General features: G+C 36.4%; 1 long non-coding RNA gene and 1 pseudogene across 1 annotated transcript; one reads left to right on the forward strand and one right to left on the reverse strand.

Annotated features, from left to right (window-relative positions):
- Window positions 1–1,128: 1,128 nt before the first annotated feature.
- On the reverse strand, window positions 1,129–19,764 carry LOC128579195 (uncharacterized). The gene is made up of 3 exons (XR_008378066.1): window positions 19,711–19,764; window positions 8,577–8,664; window positions 1,129–1,182 (listed from the first exon to the last, which is right to left on the reverse strand). It is a non-coding gene; the product is annotated as an uncharacterized LOC128579195 (long non-coding RNA).
- Window positions 11,588–11,693, forward strand: LOC128579228 (uncharacterized; annotated as a pseudogene).
- Window positions 19,765–22,916: the final 3,152 nt, after the last annotated feature.

Below are 22,916 nucleotides of genomic sequence, written 5' to 3' on the forward strand. Positions count from 1 at the left end.
AGAAGTTCTAAAATCATGAAGTATATAAAATACTGAGAAGGTAAGTTGAATCAGAAGTGTTGGGGCCAATTGAAATGCTTCACTGATACTAAAATAGGTAAGTGTATCTGAAAGATACAAGGTGTATTATACAAGGACTGAGAAGATAAATTAAACTGACAGCTCCTGTTCCTCTAGTGTTTCTCTACTACCAGATGAAACAAATAATAATCTAGGTGTTTTTGAGGCAAAAGTTTTTGCTCCTATACTAAATGAGATGAAGCTTTTATGATCTGAAATTAACCAGTTTCCTCTCTTGCTTTGATCCAGCTTATAGGTCTGGCTCTTTTAAGACTCATAACACTGGCTTGTACAGCTGTTCAATACATGTTTATTAAAAGAATAGTCATGATAGATTATTCTAAGAAGAAGTTATCTGGAGAATACTGACATACCTTATCACAGAATTGTCCCAGGTAGCAAATCACAATCTACAGCACTCTTCTCAATCCTTTTCACTTATCCTATCTTCCAATGACACAAAATAAGTGGAAACTCCATAGTTGACCAAGTCCCTACACTGACCACCTCAAGTTGACCTAATTTTCATAGACTAGGCATGCAACATATATACGTATCAGTTCGGTAGATCTAGTCCCTTATATTGACCACCTTAATATGTTGACCAGTTTGTTATAGTCCCTTGGGTGGTCATCTTACAGAGTTTCTACTGGATTCTTTTCTCTTTTTTAGTGGACAGACTCTGCTGGTTCTTCGTCTTATGCCATTGTTCATGTTTTTAATTTGCCCTGTATTCCTTGCCCACAAATGTTTATGTATTGAAATTATAACCATCCTCTAAGTCCCAGTTCAAATCTTTCACAAGTGAGTGCTCACTAAAAAAAAAAAAAAGAAAAGAAAGAAAGAAAGAAAGAAAAACTCTACTATGTTTCTTATTTCATCTCACCCTATTTTTTGGCAGAGATTTTATAAGGCAAAGACTGTATCTTGACTATATCTCTATGCCTTATATGTAGCCCTAACGAGCAAGCTGTTCATTGTAGGATTTCAATACATATTCTGATGAAGTCTTTTCCCACCAAGGCTTATATAAATAGCACAAACTTGATTAACCAAATGTATACTTAAATTAAAGTGAGGTAGATTGTAATGAGAAGCTATGTTTCTGGATCAACTCTCCCACTGGAAACAATAAAAAAAAATGCTGGATAAAATATTTCTTTTTAAAATTGTCTTAAAAGAATTGAAAGTATATAAAGATAGTTGGAACTGCTAGGGGAAATATTTGTGGGGGATGGGAATCTGAATGCAGTGAGAGAAACCAAACATCAAAGCAACGTAAGTGCATTTTCCTATAGTCATTTGTTTATATTACACATTTTATCTTTGATCAATCAATCTAACAGAATAAGGGAACAAGGTTCTGCCTGAGATTTCATTAAAAAAAATGGACACCAAACATTAAGCTTTTCTCTTTCTCCAATCCCAAGTGAATACAAAGAATATAAAGAAGACTTTCTTGGTAGAAGTACAGTGTTTAGGAAGAAAGAAAAAAAAAGAAGGAGAGAAGTGAAAAACAACATGGTCCCTGAGAAGTTGTAGCACAGCTCTAGCCTTCTTATTATGTAGGTATAACCCACAAATTTTATTCTATTAACTTAGATTGAAGTAATCAGTTACTGGTAATGTCCTAGGCTTCTTAAGAAAAAATGCAAAATACTCTGTAGAAGGATACTTTCTCAGGGAAATTCCTATGATAATAGTTGAATAAAAATGATCAGCACACAAAGATAACCAGACATACAAGAAACAAAGCCTCATTAGTAAGAACCAGCAAAAATCAACTGAAACAGATTTCAGATGTTAGTATCACAAGACATCAATTATAAAACAACTATGTCTCCAAGTTTTAACAAAATAAAGTCTTCAAAATGCTTGCAGGAAACAATTAACAATCACATACTAAGTTCAAACAAAGAAACAAATGTCTAAAAGTAAACATCGCAAGAATTAAAATCAAATCCATACTGCATATCACAAAAAGAGACTGATATAATGACCTGGAAGATAAATAAAGATAAATTACTTGCAATGCAGCTCAAAAAGACAAAAATTTCCCAGAAGAGGACTATGGATTGGATTGATGTGACACCAAAGCAATCCATTTGTTCCAGCTCCCCACTCTGCCATTTATCACCCCTCTTTGTGTGTCTCCATGGCCATCCTCCCCTGACCTCACTATAATTTTATTTACCCTTCCCCTGCCTTTGATTTTTTTTGACACATGCATTAAATTCACCAGAAACCTGAAAAAAAAAAAAAAAGAAAAAAGATATGACAAGGAAGGGTATAAAAAATTTGAAGAAACATTTAATGTAGGTTTAATTTGAAGCTTAGAAGGAAATAAGAGAATGTAAAAGGGGATACATTTTAAAAAACAATGCTTGAAAATTTTCTAAAATATATTAATGACATCAATAAACAATTTCAGAAAGCATAACAATCTAGGCAGAAAAAAGTAAAAAGATATTGACGTCTCTAGGCATCATCCTAAAACTGTGGAAAAATAAAGATAATGAGAAAAATATTATGAGCAATGAGAGAATAGCAGTTATGTTAACAGATGACTTCTTGATTGCAATAATGGATGACAGATAACAGTAGAATGATATTTTTTGATGAGCTGAAAGAAGTGACTGCCAACTCAAAATTCTATACCCAGAGAAAATATATATTTCCCAAATGAGGGAAAAATAGAGATTTTTTTCAAATAAGCAGACACTAAGATACATTTCTAACATAAGACTCTAAATATAAGAATTTCTTAGAATACACTTCAAGCAGAAGGAAAAATAATTCTAAAATGCAAGATTAAGATTCAGGAAGAAATAAATAACAAAGAATGCTGTAAACATTGAGCAAATATAAACCTACCTTTACTGTATAAAAGAGAATAATGTCTAGTGGTGTTAAATTAAAATGCTAGGCAGCAATACATTAGGAGGGAGATAAATGAATTAAAAATATTCTGAAGTAATATCTTGGAAGAAAGTAAAGGATTTGACTGACTTTAGTCTTTGATATGAACCAGTGTTGTAATCCTAGGCTAACTACTAACAGAAGAGAAAAAAGTATGTCCCTCCCAAACTAGCAGAGAAAAACATGGAATGATGGAGTATTAAAGGGCAGAAAAAGCAAGACAGACATACATGGCAAAAGAAGAAATAAATACTATAATTATATCTATATAAATTAAAAAACAGACTATATTAATATTTCAAGGGATATAGATATAGGTGGAGAAATATTAAAAAAAACAATAAAATAAGGAATAAATTGCAAATAATCTTCCTAACTCCAGAGAAAAAGAAGAGGTGGTAATGACGGCAAAGGGACAATGATAGAAATGGGGCTTCTAGAAGGTTGAGAGGGTTTATATCTTGTTGTGGGTGGTGCTGATGTAGGTAACTGAGTATTAACTGTTTATATTTACATAGGAATTTTATACATTTTACTAAAAATTATTTCTACATTATTTTATAATATTTGTTTAAAAAATTTAGTAAGTTATGGATCAGAATATGTATATGTGTATATGTACAAAAGAAAATCTATGAGAATGTGAAAACTATCCTTTCCTTCATAATCCAGGAAAACTATATCTAGGGACACTGGCAGTCCTCCTCACTGGAGGGCTAGTCAAACTCTGAATAAAGTTTGTCCTAATTTGAGATAAAGTGGGCAAAATAAAACTATGTATATAGATGTATAGTTTCATGTCTTGAAAGAGATGTGTTTATTCTGAGATTTTTATCCTTCCTAGATTTTGGATTGAGTATTTTATAATGTCCTTTCTGTTATAAAATGGTGATGATAGTAGGTGGCAGGTTACTATGTAGTGTCCTTACTAAAAAAACAAAACCAGAAGAGGTCGTCTGCTAGCTCTTATAATAGACCACTGAGGAATAAGAGCCTATAATTCTCTAATCTACACATACCAGTGAAGTGATTCTGTGGTTATTTCAGGGGAAAGCTGCTTTGGATAAAAATGTGACTTGGGTATTGTAGAGTGAATGTTTGTGTTCCCCTAAAATTCATATGTTGAAATTCTAAACCCCAATTTGATAACATTGAAAAGTAAGCCCATTAGGAGATACTTAGGTCATAAAAATAAAGACCTCAAGAATCAAACTAGTGACCTAATATTAACAGACGTAAAAGTTTTCTCTCTCACTTTCTACTGTAGAGTGAGGATACAGTGAGAAGATGGCTAAATGGAAACCAGGAAGCAGTCCCTCATCAGACACCTGATTTGCTAGGTGCCTGTACTATGAGAAATAAATGTCTGCTATTTAAAACAACCAGTTGGATGGGCGGCGCCTGTGGCTCAGTGAGTAGGGCGCCGGCCCCATATGCCGAGGGTGGCGGGTTCAAACCCAGCCCCGGCCAAACTGCAACAAAAAAATAGCCGGGCGTTGTGGCGGGCGCCTGTAGTCTCAGCTGCTCGGGAGGCTGAGGCAAGAGAATCACGTAAGCCCAAGAGTTAGAGGTTGCTGTGAGCCGTGTGACACCACGGCACTCTACCAGAGGGCGGTACAGTGAGACTCTGTCTCTACAAAAAAAAAAAATAAATAAAAAAATAAAACAACCAGTTGGTTGCTGGTATTCTGTTATAGAAGCTCTAAGAGAATAAGACAGATATGAACTAAAAGAACTTCATTCAGAAAGAAGGGAGCCAAACATGGAATGTGGGATCATTTTGTAATATGCTATATTAAATGTGAAAACAGTAAGGGTAAGAGCCAAGGGAAGAAAATAAGGGCTCTGGGAAACTTCATATAGACATGCAGGAAGTTATATCTAGGGCCCCAGATGGATAGATGGCTTCATTTTCTGTATTAGTGCTCGCATATGACATTTTATGCTGCTTATGGATATACATTTTCATTTCTGGAGGCTGTGCGTTATGTAGTCTCCATAATTAAATATGTCTCTTGTATAAATATCTGAATCAGTTCAAATGCAAAATTAATATAGGGTAATAATATGTTCTAATTATACTATATCATGTACCATAGAATATATTTACTTACGTATTTTTTTTTTTTTGAGACAGAGTTTCACTTTGTCACCCTCAGTAGAGTGCTGTGGCGTCATAGCTCAAAGCAACCTCAAACTCTTGGGCTCAAGAGATTCTCTTGCCTCAGCCTCTCAAGTAGCTAAGACTACAGATGCCTGCCACAACACCCAGCTATTTTTAAAGATGAGCTCTTGCTGGTTCAGGCTGGTTTGGAACTCCTGAGCTCAGGCTTCCAGAGTGCTGGGATTACAGGTGTGAGCCACCAGCCCAGCCAACATATTTATTTATTTATTCATTTATAATTATTATTATTATTTTATTATTGGGGATTCATTGAGGGTATAAGAAACCAGGTTACACTGATTGCATTTGTTAGGCAAAGTCCCTCTTACAATCCTGTCTTGCCCCTAAAAGGTGTGGAATGCACCAAGGCCCCACCCCCTCCCTTCTTCCCTCTCTCTCCTCTTCCTTTCCCCACCCCTCCCTCCTTCTTTCTCACTCTGCTCTCCCCTTCCCCCACCCCTACCGTGTCCTTAATTGTCATTAATTGTCCTCACATCAAAATTGAGTACATAGGATTCACGCTTCTCCATTCTGTGATGCTTTACTAAGAATAATGTGTTCCACTTCCATCCAGGTTAATACAAAGACTATAAAGTCTCCATTTTATTTTAAATGGCTGAATAGTATTCCTTGGTATACATATACCACAGCTTGTTAATCCATTCCTGGGTTGGTGGGCATTTAGGCTGTTTCCACATTATGATTAATAGAGCATAATTATTTTATAGTCATTATGTATTTTTATTTTTATTAATTAATTTCTCTTAAATCTCTTATTTTTTCTGTTGTCAAATGTCACCATTCTCATTTTACAGGTGAGGAGTCTTAAGTTCAAAGAATTGAGCAACTTTGTCAGCTACTAGAATTACATCCCTGAGGTCCAACTTCAAAACTCTGCCCTAGCTACTTTGCTGCTTTGTTTCACCACAGCATTAACATTCAAAGATCATTTGTATAAAGATTAAAATGCCATTTACTCTTTTAAATCACCTTCCTAACTCACTCAGGCAACTTCTATCAATCCCTTGGAGGAAAGGACAGACTTTCCCAGAAACACAATTAACAACACCAGGACATGCATAAAGGGTTGCAAGAGAAATTCAGAAACTTGGGCATAAATCCCATCCAAAATAAAACCACAGCATCTTTAATCAAGGCCTGGCAGTCATCATTATCATTTCTTTGAGACTAGAACTGGTAATGTGGGCTATCCCACTAGGCCTTTAATACTTGGTTAGAAACGAATCCAAGAAGTTGACTAGCAGGACAATTCCAGCAGTACAAACATGAATCGAATCTGTAATTCTCTTCCTCATTACCACAAAACAGTTAGTTCCTGCCCTGAATTCACTTTGAAGACAATGAATGCTTTGGAGAAACTGTACAAAGCATTGAAAACAGGGCCAAAAGTAATAAATATGGACTGCCAAAAAAACGTTAACCAATTTCCTCTATAAGTCAAGTCTATTGTCAATTTACAATAATTCTGAAGGTTGAACTAGAGGGATGCAATTAGTAAACTAACTTGCAGGGTTTGCCTCCAATCTAAAAGGGAGTTTTCTTTCACCTGTATAAAATTAAACAGCTGGTAATTATATCTCCTGTTAGGAAGAGATTAAAATAATAAAATAAAAATAAACCAATGCTTTACTATGGAATCTAATCTCTCCCATTATCCCACACATTCACATAAACTCTCCTCCCAGTGGAATTCTTTTCACTCAGCAGGATGAAGATCATCTTCTCAGCAGCCTAACTCAGCAAGGCCAGCCACTTTCCTTCCTTCCTGACTTCCCCTTTAGAACTTATTCAAAGGGAAGACAAAGGACCTGCAAGTGGATGGGAGTTGTTTTGTGCCTGGCCCTTAGGGGTACTTTATTTTTCTTTCTTTTTTTTTTTTTTTAATTTTAGTTTTTTTTTTTTTGTAGAGACAGAGTCTTACTTTATGGCCCTCGGTAGAGTGCCGTGGCCTCACACAGCTCACAGCAACCTCCAACTCCTGGGCTTCAGTGATTCTCTTGCCTCAGCCTCTCAAGTAGCTGGGACTACAGGCGCCCGCCACAACGCCTGGCTATACTTTATTTTTCTTAAAAAGATTATGTCAACCTTCCTGTAGCCAAAAATAAAAACAAAACAAAATACTAAAACAAATTTCTCAGGCAGTTTGAATTAAAAATACAAAGAACCGAGATATATTTTTAATTTATTCATAATTAGTTTACAGATTGGCCCACACTGAGACTCCAAAATCAGCACACCACCTGGGGATAAGGGCTATTGCAATTATCAGAAGCAAGCCAAAAGCTACCTTTTGTTCTTGCTAAAATCTTCTTTAAAAAAAAAAAATCTTCTAGCAAATGATTTTCTATTTCCTATTTAAAGTGGATTACATAGCAAACACAACAGTGGCTGGAGAGCAAAGAATTTGCCATCGTTTTATTACCTGCCAAATATAAATTAGTTTATTGTGGTTTACTCCTGCCAGGCGACCCTTCTCCTTGTCCATCAGGCCAGTGGGCTATGAAGTCCTTCCTAAACAGGAGGCTGTCAGTTATGTTCCCTGTCCACTGTCTTCTACATCTTACAGTGTCTCTTGGCTCGGGTAGCAAGGTTGTGAGCTTGAATTGGCCCCAACAAATTGCCTCCACTTGCTAGCTATCACTGTGAAATCTCTGCAGGCATGTATGAGGCCCTCCTCCAGGTATAACGAAGAAACCCTACTAATTTCACTTTGTAATAACTACAGGATACAGAAATTATATTTGCTCCATTAGATGGAATCACAGAAATGTGGAGAAAGGTTAGCTTTATATAGTGAAAGTCACAGTTAGATTAAGGAAAAAAATCACTTTGTTAACGTAGAGTGTTTCCTCATTGGTAACACCCTACATTAAGGTGCCATTTATGAATAGTTTATTATTATTTATTAATGTCTGAAGTACTTTATAGCATGCTAGATAACAACTTAAATTCATGTGTTAAAGATGCACATACATGGTTTAATACAATTTATGTCTTATTCTTTAAAACAGCTTCCCTTGGTATCATCCATTAAGCATTTATTACTAATGCATTTTATAACATTCTTTATAATACATTATTTGAGCAAGTAGCTACATTTAGTGATCATTTCATAAATAAGAATAACATATTTATAAATGGCACCTTAATTTGAAGTGTTACCTTCACATTACTATATAGCTGCTCACCATTCATCTCATTTTGTGATTATTCTCCAAATGCACCACTTAATAAAATAGACACTAAGTTCTATTTCCCTTCATCTGATTAAAAGTTTATTGAGTCATTTTCTCCATCTGATTTCAGATGTTGGTAGCTTGGAAGTTTTAGTGTGATTTCTGACAAAACCAAACTTTTAGTACAACGATATTTCTGAAAAGATGATTAACAGTAGAAATAGAGAATTATTTACCGTATTGGACAGAGCCTGTTGTTTGGATTCTTTGTAAAATTCAATTTTTCTACTAGAAAGAACAATCCAGGAAGTAGACCAGTTTTTCCTTAGAAAAAAACAAAGAGGAAAAAAGCATTATCAGTTGAAGAAATCATTTATAGATACAGTATGAGCAACATTTGGAATGAGTAAATACCATCTTTATTTTTAACTAGTCTTCCTGGAAGTATTCTCTTTATTAAAATCTATAGGTGCCATGAAATTTAGGTGACAATAAAGACATTCTGTAATTACTGAAAAGCATGGTCTTTATAGTAAAAGTTTTTCAATTTATAAATCTTCCTGAAATCTTTTCCAACTACTAAAATTCCTATTTTTATGTAACCATGTGCCTTGCTCTCATAAAAAGTCTATATTTCTACATCAAGCCAAAAATAGCAAAGTAAAAATAGAAATCAGAATCCCTTCCTTCATTTTGTCTTCTCTTCATTGGTTTAGTATATTTCAGAGGATGAAAAACTAACCAGCTCATATGTCATTGCTTAATTTAAAATATTTTCATAATGTTGAATCTCACTGGAAATCAAAGAAATGCAAACAAACACAGAGGCATACTTTTTCCCTCTTTGCCCATCAATTTGTCCAGGATTAAAAGGAATGATAACATCTAGGGTTAATGAGAGTATAGGAAATGGGTTCTCTCATACCCGATAGGTGGGAGTATAAACTGGTATGTCCTTTCTGGAGTGCCATTGACAATATATTTTTAAAACAATCTTTAAAAATATGCATATCTTTTGCCTTTACGTGTTCATTACTATTAATTTAAATTTATTCTAAAGAAAAATATCTCACTCATTGTTAAGGCTGTATGTTTAGAAACAAATGTACATCATTATTTGTTAATTCTGTACCAAAAATATCAAAAAATAAGAGATTAGTTAAGTAAATTGCATATGGTAGATTCATATAATGAAATAATGAACCCTACACTTCAGAAGAATACTGACATGGGAAGATTTTAATGCAAACCATAATGCAATCTATAGTCCAAAACTCCATGCTGTGCTGTCTTCGTCACCCATCTGAAACCTTTCTGATTATTATTATCATTTTTAAGGAAGCAGGAAACTTTTTTGAGGATGAGAAAGGTAGGCTTACAGAGTAAGAAAGTTTATAAAGTGGGATACATTCACCATGGACATGAACAGGCCTCCATTACTAGAGAAAGTAGGCAAAGAGGCCCCTCTGATCATTAATTCCATTCATTAAAAGACAAGATATTGCTTTTTCAAATGTGCCTCCATGACTTCCTTGTATATTACTTATAATAAATTTTAAAATATTTTTAAAATTTCATTCTCTCTTATCCCATTAAAAAAATAAGTTCCCAAATGGTAAAAACAATTTCATCTTTATAGAGGTATCCGCAGTTCCTAACATACTGCCTTGAACAGAATAGAAACAAAATATATATTTATTGAATTGGTGAGTGCACTTTGGCATGGAAAAAAGTCTGACTATGATAATACTTAAATCAGGTAGTAAAATCATGGCTTTTTCTTTTCCTTTATATTTTTTGGTGTTTACCAACTTTTCTACATTAAGCATACATTATTTCTACAGTTAGACTATGTGTGTGTTTGTGTTGTGAAAAGTATTCTTTTTAGATGACAAAGCATTAAGGAGATTAATATACATAAGTTTCTATCCATTATATCATATTGCTGCAGCTTGCTTTGGCTTAATATTAACTTTAAAATAGTTGAATTCAACTTTTAAAATATTTACAGAAAGATTTCATTCGGGTCAATAGAAAACCCCACAAACATATTTTTTAAATGACCATTCAACAACTTTGTGTCATTTATTTCCATTTGTCTCTTAGAATCTAGGATCTTGATGAAAAGACAGCTTTGATTCAGCAAGGTTAGTGTTTGCAAAAATTAGGTTGCTCTTACACGTCTGACGCTTTTTTAACGACGCGTCATTGTGTTATTATAAAAAAGAACAGGATAAACAGACACACAAGAAACACAATGTGTATTTTCCAACATAGAAATACAAACATCACGTTCTTGGATCCTCTTGTCTTTAAATGAAGAGTCAATTTTTCAATTAAATAATGAAAAGATGTAAAGAAGTAATGCAGGAAGAAAATCATATAGGTGTTTTCTTCTGCCCTACTGCTCATTTCTCCTTTTAGGTACCGGTAGCTGCCTAAAAGGTGAACTGAAGGAGCCATAGCTTTCATATGCTACAGGTTGTAATATTACATGGCCCCAAATAGCAGAAAGAGAAACGTTAGAAAGACTGCTGGTCTAGTCTGGGCATCTTCTGTGAGCATCCTTATTTTATTATTTTAACCATATGTGATGAGAGAGTATGGAACACCCTCACACATGACGAATCCATATTTAACCTGCCTGTTACATTTCCCACTATATTTTTTATCTTTTGGCAAGGAGATACTATACCTTATTTGCGTCCTATCTATAGTAAGTCCTGGTTAAATGGTTTTGATTTGAATCTGTTTCAGATGTTGATCGTTTATAAACTTTCTGGCAAAACTTCTCCTTCCTTAAAGTTGGAACTGGAACTGGTTAGAACTAACGTTGCATGAAATTCAATTATCTCATTGTTCTTGATTAGGACTTTGAACTGCTGTGAACTGTGTTCTTATTACGTGAACAGAAGAATGAGCTGGAGAGGGTAGGAACCACAGGTCTTGGAACTTTAGTAATATAAATTGCTTTGACACCTTAAATACAGTGCTATTTCTTTTTGTGTTCGTAAACTGTAAACATTATCTTTATCATATTAGAATAAAAGTGAAAGCATTTAAATCTATTGCTTGGAAAGAATGTCATTTCAAAATGAAGAATAAAATGCTGCTGACAACCTTTTAGATGTCCTTCTTTCATTTCATTTCCCCCCATGATTTCTTTTAAAATAATAACTAGCATAAGTTATTTTGAGTTCCTACTGTAAATTTGATCATTTAGCATAGGTTTAACTTCGCAATCAAAAATGATAAGGTACGTTAGTGTGCTAGAGTCCTCGAAGAGTAACTGCTGACCTTATTCGCTGGCTGTGACCCTAATGGCACAGTCAGTCACCAGGTTAGTGACATGGGAAAAAAAAAATGATAAGGTACGAATAATGTCCTTATTTACTAATGGACGAAAATGAGGATCAGAGAGTTTAGGTGATGTACTTAAGGTCATACCTTTATATTTATAGTTAAACCCAGTCTTTCTGACTCCAAAACTTATAATCTGTTCATTACTTTTTTAAAGGGTGAAGCAGTACTACCTTAGTTAAGGATATTGTCAATGTCAAATTTCAACAAGTTAGTGTGCACAGCCTGTGACAAAATATCAGCCATCTGAATTCTGTCATTAGCTAATTTACCTTATTCTTATTAGAAAATTAGGGGAAAGACTCACCACTCCCAAGCTCTCTTCCCTTAGAATTTGCACTGTTTCAAGGAGTAGGATCACGTACCGTTTTATTCCTCGTAAGAAATCAGAAGTAGGTGTATGTTCCTAACTGGGTGGAACCTGTCTCTTTCCTACAAGGGATTATTCTGGTCTCAGTAAGGAACAAATCATCTGTATTCGGTAAGGATCATAAAACCAGAAAGGGAGTCAAGAGCCTGTAGTCTAGGAGTAGCTGAGACTTCATCTAATGGGAACAACTTTTAACCTATGACTCAAGTCTGACCCTTCCTCTCTGAACAAAATACTCTAGCAGCTTGATCATTGTCCGTACAATATCTGTTCAGTCCATTCCTCATTCTGATATGTTTGACTAATTGTGATGGAATAGTTCTTAGGATCTCAGCGGAATGGCCTTTTCACTCAGTTACTTAACACAGTGAGACATTGTCATCCCTGGAGAGAACATGGGAAGAATCAGTTGGCAAGATTTTGCTCCAAGTGAAACCTTTAATATTTTCCATATGCAACCAAGTAACTATAGGTGACTGCTATTCAGTGTATTGGGTGACACCTCAGAAAGTTAGTAACTTCTGTAAGCTTAAAGGACTTAGCCAGGACAGGTGAGTCTAGCAGTTTTGGATAAAATTTTTCAAATAAACCTTTCTAAAATGAAGTTGTTTTTAGAATCATAAAAGTTCGTCTAATCCCCCAGTCTCCCTGCACCCACAAAGAGAGACACCATCTCTGGTCTTTTAGGTCCTTTCCAGGATGGGGCACAGTATCTGACCTTCAGTAGTTGATCATTAAAGGTTTTTTGAGTAAAAGTACAGGTATATATGGATTTTCAAATTTCAAAGGGTCATGCATCAAGATTTTTCCTGCTCTGTGTTGACTATTGTTTACCAACAAAGACAAAGAAAAAAAGAGAAAAAAGTTAAATTTCCCTTCTTTGTCCTTTACTATTTTAATACAGCACTGCTAGCATTCCTTTTTTCCCTAAATTATTTAACCCTGAACATTTAGGCTATTTTTCCAATATATAATTCTAGTGGCTGATCCCTGAGCTTCTTCCAAGGGTCTTCCTAAGTCTCATACCTACACAAATACTATGAGCTTGCTTTGGGCCCCATGGTGTGCCACACATGGCGCCTGGTATTCTATATGAATCATGTAATTTAATCACTAAACCAGTCATAAGTACCTGCTAAACATTTACAACATGCTAAACACAATTCTCAGGGCTTAAAATATTAAGGAAAATAAGAGATACATAAAAAACTTTACCTCTAACTATAGAAAGATGGGAAATAATCATGGAAAGAAATAATCCTCCAAATAATTTCAGTAGGTGGGCTTAACCTCATATTATGGATGAGAAAACTGAAGCATAGGGATGTTGCATTCTCACCAAGGGCAAATAAGTCATAAAGATGGGGTTCAACCACCAAGCCTCCTAGACCCTGAGGCCCCTGCTCATTCCAGCCTCCCCAGAGAAGGCGGCATGCAGCCACCCTTGTGCTCAGCTTGCCTGTGTGGGGCCTCAACGTAGGAGCTAAGAGAGGGAGTCACAGAACTGTTTCCAAAGAATTGCCAGACCTTCTTTCTCCCTTGGAGCAAAGTCACTCTTAGCTTGACCTAGATTGTCCCCTGGTGTTGCCCTGCAAACCCTTTATCCCCGCCTGCCATCCATTCCATACCCTGTCAGGTCCGCACATTTCATCACAACTTGGAGAGCATTCTTTTCTATTTTTTCACAGGAAGAGATAAAAATCAAGCTGTGAGATAGATGTAAGGGGTAAATAAGACATACGGTTCAAAAAATATCTAATTTTAGTAAATCCAAAGTCCCATGAATAAGCGAGGCAGTCCCCGGTCTCCATACAGATTTATAGGAAATCAGGTAAAGGATTAATCCTAGTGACTCAGGGCAGGAAACAGATACCAGGACAAGAAATTCAGGTGTTTATTTTATTAATATTTTGACACACAGAAAAAAATCGCATCTCAGAGGGGAGAAAGGTACTGACTACAATTAGGAAGGGGGGAGAACTAAATTTGTATTAGGGCAATTATATATAATTTATGCAATCAGTGGGGCATTTATCCAAGTGAAACCCTTCACAAAACTTTCCTAAAAACAGATCTTGAGTTGTGAAGTTGCAAAATGCCAAAAAGAAAACCAAACTAAACTGAAAACAAACACAAAAAGCACCTATAAAACAATAACCAAAAACTCAGTGTGGACATCAGCTTGACATTGTACACAATGAACACCGGATGGCAGCACATAATAACAGCAACTTTGTCACTGCTCGTCTGGAAGAAAGCTTGATGGAAAACCGCCCTTAAATTTTTCATTGCCATTCTAAGAATCTGTTAGCTTCAGCTCTAGGTTTAACACATTTGCTTGCTCTAAACACCAAAGCTTTATATTCTACACTCACTTCTCTTATGCCTTCTTGAGGTAACAACACATTGACAAACCAAAAAAGCCAGAGGAAAACACACATGTGATTACTTTGCAAATTTTAGCCTCCCCTATTTGGGCCATCTGCCTTTTTTACCTGACTTGGTCATGCTGGATTTGATTTGATTCTGCACCAGTGATGGAAGTGAAAGTGATTTACTCTAGTGTCTCTGACTGATTTACTGCAAAATCACTCTGACACTGTTAAATGTTCAGACTTGTTCTCAAACTGGTAGGTCTAGGAATGTATTTTCTCTCTCACATTCTAAGCTTCTTATGATTTATGACTGCTAAAAGGTGTGTTAAAGAGACAGTGAAGTATAAAGGACACACATTTCTGTCAGTGTTGCAAGAAATAGAGAAAGACAGATATAGCCATGAAGCATTTATTATGATCCTGAGCAGAAAATACTAAAGAAAAGATATGTTTGCATTAGGCAGGCACCTTAGTATCACAGGAAGTCCATTCTAAATAACAATTGTTCAAGCAAATAAAGTTTAGGATGAAAGCAGGCACTAGCAGACATAACCACTGCACTGCCCTGTTCTGCGTTTTTTTTAATACCCATATTTATGTCCATGTCTTCACTCCCAAGTATTTCTCTCTGAGCAAGAGAACAGAGGAAGAATCTACATGTAATAAGAAGTATGACATACAAAGGAGCCGGCTAAGGAGAAGGACTGACTGGGTGCATAGGGAGAGGCTAGCAGAGCATGTTGAAATAGTGCATTGAAATTAACTTTACTAGGGGCTTGTAGAATTTTAGAGAGGACAGGGTTACTCACGTTTGGGGGATGGACATCTTTAAATAAATTCCTAAATTTAATCAGAAAAACTGACGTAGATTTTTGATGTTCAAAATTAAAATTGAAGTTGAATGCTGAATATATTCCTTTTTTTTTTTTTTGAGATAGAGTCTCACTATGTCATCCTTGGTAGAGTGCTGTGGCATCACAGCTCACAGCGACCTCACACTCTTGGGCTTAAGTGATTCTCTTACCTCAGACTCCCAAGTAACTGGGACTACAGGTGCCCACCACAGCACCCGGCTATTTTTTGTTGCAGTTGTCAAGGTTGTTTAGCTGGCCTGGGCTGGGTTCGAACCTGCCAGCCTTGGTGTATGTGACTGGCATTGTAACCACTGTGCTATGGGTGCAGAGTCGAATCTTGAATATATTCTGCTTTTAAATCTACCAGTGTGTCACCAAGGAAATGTGTACAACCTCATTCCAAAATAAGCCTAAATGTATGATCTTTTTTGAATGTAAGATATAGCCAAGGAATTCATCTTCCTTGTAGCCTCTCCTGTTCATACTTAGGGATCAGTCAAAATTTCCTTAGATAGAAATAGAAATAATTAAATACGAATAAAAGAGAAAACAAGAAGGAGGAAAATGGAAGATAAAACAGCACAAAGTACAGATAATCTAGAATGGATTTATGAGCAGAAAACGTTGTAGAAATTAATAAAATGATATTTATTAAGTGAAAATTGAAGTCTTTAGTACAGTTGATGTCCTGAGATAAAAAGATAATTTTTAGTCCTTGACTTCAAACAGATGAAAGCAAAAGATAAAAAACAAACATATTTCAATCAGAAGGCAGGACTAAATTCTGTCATACTAAGTCTGCATAAAATAGGAGAAAGGAGAGGTTAATACAGGTGACCAAGACTCTCCATTTGTACAATACTAAGTAATAATAGAGTTTACATTGTATTAATAATTATTACTTAAAACTTGTAAAACATTTAGCCAAGTTCTTGACAGAGTAAGCATCTATTAATATTGCCTATTAACTCATTAAAATTTATAAAAAGATATAAAGATTGTTGAGAAATGTTACAAAGCCTATCAAAGGAAATTTTACATAAAAATACAAATTATACCAAGTATGGTATATTATTAGTTGCTAAATTATAAATGTGATTAAAACAAGATTAAATCATGTGATCAAAACATGATTTTTAAAGTTATAAGTAAACAACATTTTTGGTGTTAGTGATGAAAGTGTAAAGCAGTATGGGAATACAAAATACGAGTCATAAAAAAACGGTCATGTAATTTGATCAAGTAGTCCAAGTTTAGCATTGATCTCTAGAAAATATAAAATAATAATTGATAAGCAGTAGGAGGGTTCACTGTAATTATAAGTATTAGCATAAAACTGAACTCAACTTAAAAATCAAATTTTAAAGGACAGTAGAAATGATTCAGTATATTATAGACCATCAACACGGTAGGATAGCATATGTTATTATCTTGTTGATTATACATACAATATTCAATATGTGAAGTATTTACAATAAAAACAAACAAACAAAAACCACCATAAACTTGTAGGAGATATTTCCAATATCAAAATTTGTCAAAATGTTATCAGAAATATATTAAGAGTTTCCTCAATTTATAAAAAAAAGGAAAAACCTCAATAGAAAATAATCAAAGTTTATAAATAGGCAATTCTTAGAATGCAGAATCTGAATGACTCTAAACAGACAAAGTTGTTCAACTGCAATACCAGTCAGCAGAATACAAATAAAAGTGACATTGAGGTAACATTCTATGGCCACCAATTTAGTGAAGTAAGAGAGTAAGATAATGCCGTATGCTGATGAGATTATGGGAAATGAGATCCCTTCTGCACTGCAGAGCAGTTATGTGAACAGGGGCACTCATTCAGGAGAAAGTCTGGCAGTGGTATTCAGTGGATTTACAAATGTACATAACTTAACACCAAGTGATCTGTGCTCCTGGCTATATTACCCTGAGAGTTCCTAACAGGTTAAAAGGACACATATGTGTGATACATTGAAATGTTGTCTTGGATGGAACGAGTTAGAGGAAGTTTAGGGTTTGTACCTGAGGGACTGGGTAAGTAAAATTTAGTATATAGTCATGTGTCACTTAATGACATTTGGAGAAATGTGTCTAAGCTTAGGTACTTTTATCATTGTATGAAAACCACTGACTGTCCTTATACAAACCTAGATGGTATAGCCCACTACACACCTAGGCTGTGCTATAGCCTATGGCTTCTGGGTTACAAACCTGTACAGTCTGAATATTGTAGACAACTGTAAGACAATGGTAAGTGTGTTTAGATCTGTACCCAAACATAGACAAGGAACAGTAAAAATCAATATTATAATCTTATGAGATCACCGTCATATATGCAGGTCATCATTAACCACAGTGTCTTTGCACAGGGTGCAAAGGGCAGTAATTGGGAAAAATGACCTAGCTTTGAATACATTCATATACTGTATGACAATGCCTCAGTCAAACACAGACCATATATAGATGTTGGTCCTATACGATCACAATGGAGCTGAAAAATCCCCGTCATCTAGTGACATCCTGTTCATTGTAACATCATTGTACAATGTTTTACCTTTTCCATGTTTAGATATGTTTAGATACACACACACACAAATTATGTTAAGATTGTCTACAGTGCTCAGTGTAGTAACATGGTAAATGTGTAGCCTGGGAGTGAGCGACAGCCTAGGTGTGTAATAGGCCATACCATGTATGTTTGTGTAAATACACTCTATGAAGTTTGCACAATGACAAAATCACCTAATGACTTATTTTCCCCATGGTTAAGAAACACAGGTCTGTCTAGCACCATAGAAAGATGTCCAAACACTAACGTTGAATGAAAGTAGTAAGAACCATAATGTAATTTACTACACAAAAATGCTTATGCAATACAACACATTCACATACACACAACTACACACTACTTTTAAGGTGACACAGATATTCTGATACATACATATATATATGAAAGTGGATTTGATGAACACACATTAAATGCATTAAATTGGAGGTCTAAAGGGGATGGAAGTGAGGATTAGAAACAAAAAATAAAATAAAACCAGTTAGACATCATTCCCAGAGTAATGATAACACAAGGCCACAAACTCAATTCTGTATATCTATGGTGAAAATAAAAAAAAGGAAAAAAAAAAAAAGGAAAAACTAAAATTTGTATAACTTTAAGTGAGAAAAGCTGAAAGAATGCATAATAGTTTACAAATAGATTGAAATAATGAAACTGCCTGCAAATGTTTATATGAAATTAAACTGCAGCATGCAAATTGTACAACAACATATTAAAGTAAAAGCAAATAAACCAAGTACACAATAGTATACAATGATCACAACTACCAAAAATCATATTCATGTGAGTGGGTTAGGGGAAGGGCCCTATTCTGGTCCTTTGCTTCCTCCTGGCCCTGCCTTCTCAGAGATGTTACAAAGTTTGCTATGGATCGGCAAGGATACTTTACATAACCCCCATGGTAGGGCATCATCTTGGTTTCTTGTAATATCCCTCCCCCCCACCCCCTCACCCCCCGTCTTCTTTGCATGAGGCTGGAGAGTAGGATTGACCAATGATGTTACCTCCTTTCTCCCATCAAGCCCCAGTGAAGGGTTGACGTGGGAAATGAGATTAAACCATGAGGATTTTTTTATCCATGCTGTTGGTGAGGTAAGAAAGGGTCCTGATTTACTTGTCTAAAAATATAGTTCAACTACTTCATCCTTTAAACAATTGCTCCCCTAATTTACTGTAGGGATTTTTTTTTTCGTTTTTTTCTTTTTTAGACAGAGTCTTGCTCTGCTGCCCAGTCTGAAGCTGAAGTCTAGTGGCCCAATTATAGTTCACTATAGACTTAAACTCCTGGGCTCAAGAGACTGTCCTGATTTAGCCTCCAGAGTAGTTTGCACTACAGGCATATACCACCACCACTAGCTAATTTTTCTTTTTTTGTAGATACAGGGTCTCACTCTTGTTCAGGCTGCTCTCAAACTCCTGAGCTCAAGGAATCCTTCTGCCTTGAATCCTTAAGTGCTAGAATTACAGGCATGAGACACTCACTACACCCTCCAGGAAATTTTTATGTAATGCAAATAAGTCCTTTTATTCCAAAATCTGTTAATTCCAGAATTCAAGATCCATTGCCTTACTTCCTTTAATTTTTTTTAAAGAACTTATACTTTAAAAGGACAAGAAGCATTTCATATCTGTATGCTCTGTGTAATAATATGTACTGTTGTGCCTTTCTTCAAAAACTACAATTATATTAAAAATAATGTTGATCATAGTGGTAGCAAAAGGGACCAGTCTGTTACCATAGGGCCTTGCTTCCCAAACAATAGCAGTGATACAAGTTAAGGATACAGGAACTAGCATAGTTATATAAAAGTGGGTCAAATAACTTTTTATTACCTTAGTTTCTTTCCTCCATCTGCAATTTTAGCTTTTTGAAGATAACCTTCTTTTTCAACCATCTGCAAGAAGAATGCATATGTTAAAACTGTGACAAACTCATATGCATTGTTAGTTTGAATGAATCTATGCTTTTCAAGAATCATTGCAGTGATGGACGTTTCCTGTCATAGAACTTCATTAATAATGCACAGATAGCTTATGGGAAGTGCCTGCAAGATCATAATCATTACAAGCCATTGAAGAGACAAAGACATATTGTGAAGAAGAACGTGAAGGATTTGTTGGACAGCAATACACCTTTACTCACTTTTCTTTCTGGGCATCGAAGGCTGTAGGTTAAAAAATAGACTGAAAATGGTAACACGAAGACAAATGTAATGCCTTCTTAATTTTACTTATTGTTCTTGGAAAAGTTCTTCCTTTTTTAACATCCCCATATACCTGCTGAGGCTGAGTGTACGGGTGTGGGTCAAATTCAATGGGACCATATAACTTGGCCAGTTGAGTCATGGAAGGGCATTTAAAACACAACAATTCACGTGTCACAAGCAGTTTTCAAGACACTGTTGCAGCACTGCCTCACTGCCTTCTTCCATGATGTGGGATTACTTCTTTTTCCTATTTGTATGTAATATACTGGCTTTCAATGCTAATACAATTGCAACTTTCTTTCTTTCTTTTTTTTGAGACAGAGTCTCACTGTGTCGCCCTCAGTACAGTGCTGTGGTGTCACAGCTCATAGCAACCTCTAACTCTTGGACTTAAGCGATTCTCTTGCCTCGACCTTCCGAGTAGGGCCTACAGGTGCCCGCCACCACACCCGGCTATTTTTTGGTTGCAGTTGTCATTGTTGTTTAGCAGGTTGGAGCCTGGCTTGAACCCGCCAGCCTTGGTGTATGTGAGCTATGGGTGCTGAGCCACAAGTGCGACTTTCTTAGCGGAAATTCAATAATTCATTATAAATTCACAGAGGGGTTTGTGGCATTCTGGATAAAATAAATGCATGATGCAAATTGTAATGTGTTGATTCCCAGCAAAGTCTAAACTAGGTGTTCAATTACTTTCCCCCCTTTGGTAAACTCTTTATGCGCACACCAGCTCTCTCTCTCTATATGTGTGTGTGTGTGCGCGCGCGCATGCACGCGCACACATATGTATATCTTCATGTTTCATTGAGATAAAAAGGATTATATTATGTACTACACCAAATGAAACTTTCTTTTTTTTTAATTATTATTATTTTTTTATTGTTGGGGATTCATTGAGGGTACAATAAGCCAGGGATCACTGGGAACCACAAAGGCTGTCCACTGCAGGGATCACTGGGAACCATAAAGGCTGTCTCCTGCAGGGATTACTGGGAACCATAAAGGCTGTCCACTGCAGGGATCACTGGGACCCACTAAAGCTGTCTCCTGCAGGGATCATTGGGAACTGTTAAAGGCTGTCGACTGCAGGGATCACTGAGAACCATAAAGGCTGTCCACTGCAGGGATCACTGGGAACTGTTAAAGGCTGTCTCCTGCAGGGATCACTGGGAACCATAAAGGCTGTCCACTGCAGGGATCACTGGGAACCATAAAGGCTGTCTCCTGCAGGGATCACTGGGAACCATAAAGGCTGTCCACTGCAGGGATCACTGGGACCCACTAAAGCTGTCTCCTGCAGGGATAACTGGGAACTGTTAAAGGCTGTCGACTGCAGGGATCACTGAGAACCATAAAGGCTGTCCACTGCAGGGATCACTGGGAACTGTTAAAGGCTGTCTCCTGCAGGGATCACTGGGAACCATAAAGGCTGTCCACTGCAGGGATCACTGGGACCCACTAAAGCTGTCTCCTGCAGGGATCACTGGGAACTGTTAAAGGCTGTCGACTGCAGGGATCACTGAGAACCATAAAGGCTGTCCACTGCAGGGATCACTGGGAACTGTTAAAGGCTGTCTAATGCAGGGAAAAGTGAATTCTGGAGGATGAAGGCCCAGAGCATGAAGACTGGTTAAGGGGTCTGGGTGGAGAATTTAGGGAAATACTACAATCTAGGTACCAACATACTACAAACACATTCCCCTAAATAATTGTTTATATCTGCCCTTGGAAAATATTACTGTTATTATTTCCAATTCTGGAACAACCATCCAATGTTTCAGAGCCCCTAGGAGTAATGCTGGAATATGGATCAAAGCACTTTGATGTGAGGACCAACATTTCACCATTGCACTGTACTAGAAGGAGGGAAGTAAGAAAAGTTGGAGAAAGCTGTACAAGTACCGGCAGTAAATCATTCTGTTTATTAGATGTTACTGTGTTATCGAACAGGAGAAATTTCTTATTTTTTAACCTCCCTGTTCTTTAGCTTTCATGCTTCACAGCAACTTGAATTGGCATTCTTCATACTGGAGATCAGATTCCTAATGTTTTTAATTGAAAATATTACTCAGATAATTATCCATTTACATGAAACTGTAAGGACTAATATAGGGAGATGCCACAGGTTACTTTAGTCTCCTGTTGCTGCTGATATACACGACCACGTACTTGGTGGCTTAAATCATCAGAAATTTATTATCTGAAATTTCCAGAGAACATTGATCTAAGGTGGGTTTTGCTAGACTAAAATTGAAGGGATGGTGTGATTGCCTTCTTTCTGTGGACTTTAGGGGAAAATCCGTGTCCTTACTCTTTCTGGCTTTGAAGGCCACCCGCATTCCTGGGATTGTGGTCTCTGCCAGTCACTGGATCACTCCAGCCTCTACTTCATCCTCACATCCATTTCTCTTACTTTTCTACCTCCTTTCTTTCCCTTATAAAAACCTTGTGCTTACACTGGACCCACCTGAATGATGCAGGACAATCTCCCCATTGAAAGATCCTTAACTTAATCACATCTGCCAAGTCCCTTTTGCCATCCCAGGGAACATATTCACAGGTTCCAGGGATTAGAACATGGCACTTGGGGGGACCATTTTTCGGCTTGTCACACCTGGTCCCCCTCAATGATGATAACTTTGCACGATTATAGTGCAATGTCTCAGCCTATTGAATTTGATGCAGTGCACCAATCTTTGATTTCTCCTATCAGGTGTACAGATGTGTCCTATCCACTCCAAAGTCAGTACATTAAACACGATGCTACCTCATGTTGCTCATTTATAACCAACCACACCACCCTCCTTCCTGATCTTTCCCTCATTTCTAACCCCT

The sequence above is a fragment of the Nycticebus coucang genome, chromosome Y (assembly GCF_027406575.1).
Source record: "Nycticebus coucang isolate mNycCou1 chromosome Y, mNycCou1.pri, whole genome shotgun sequence".
Lineage (NCBI taxonomy): Eukaryota > Metazoa > Chordata > Mammalia > Primates > Lorisidae > Nycticebus > Nycticebus coucang.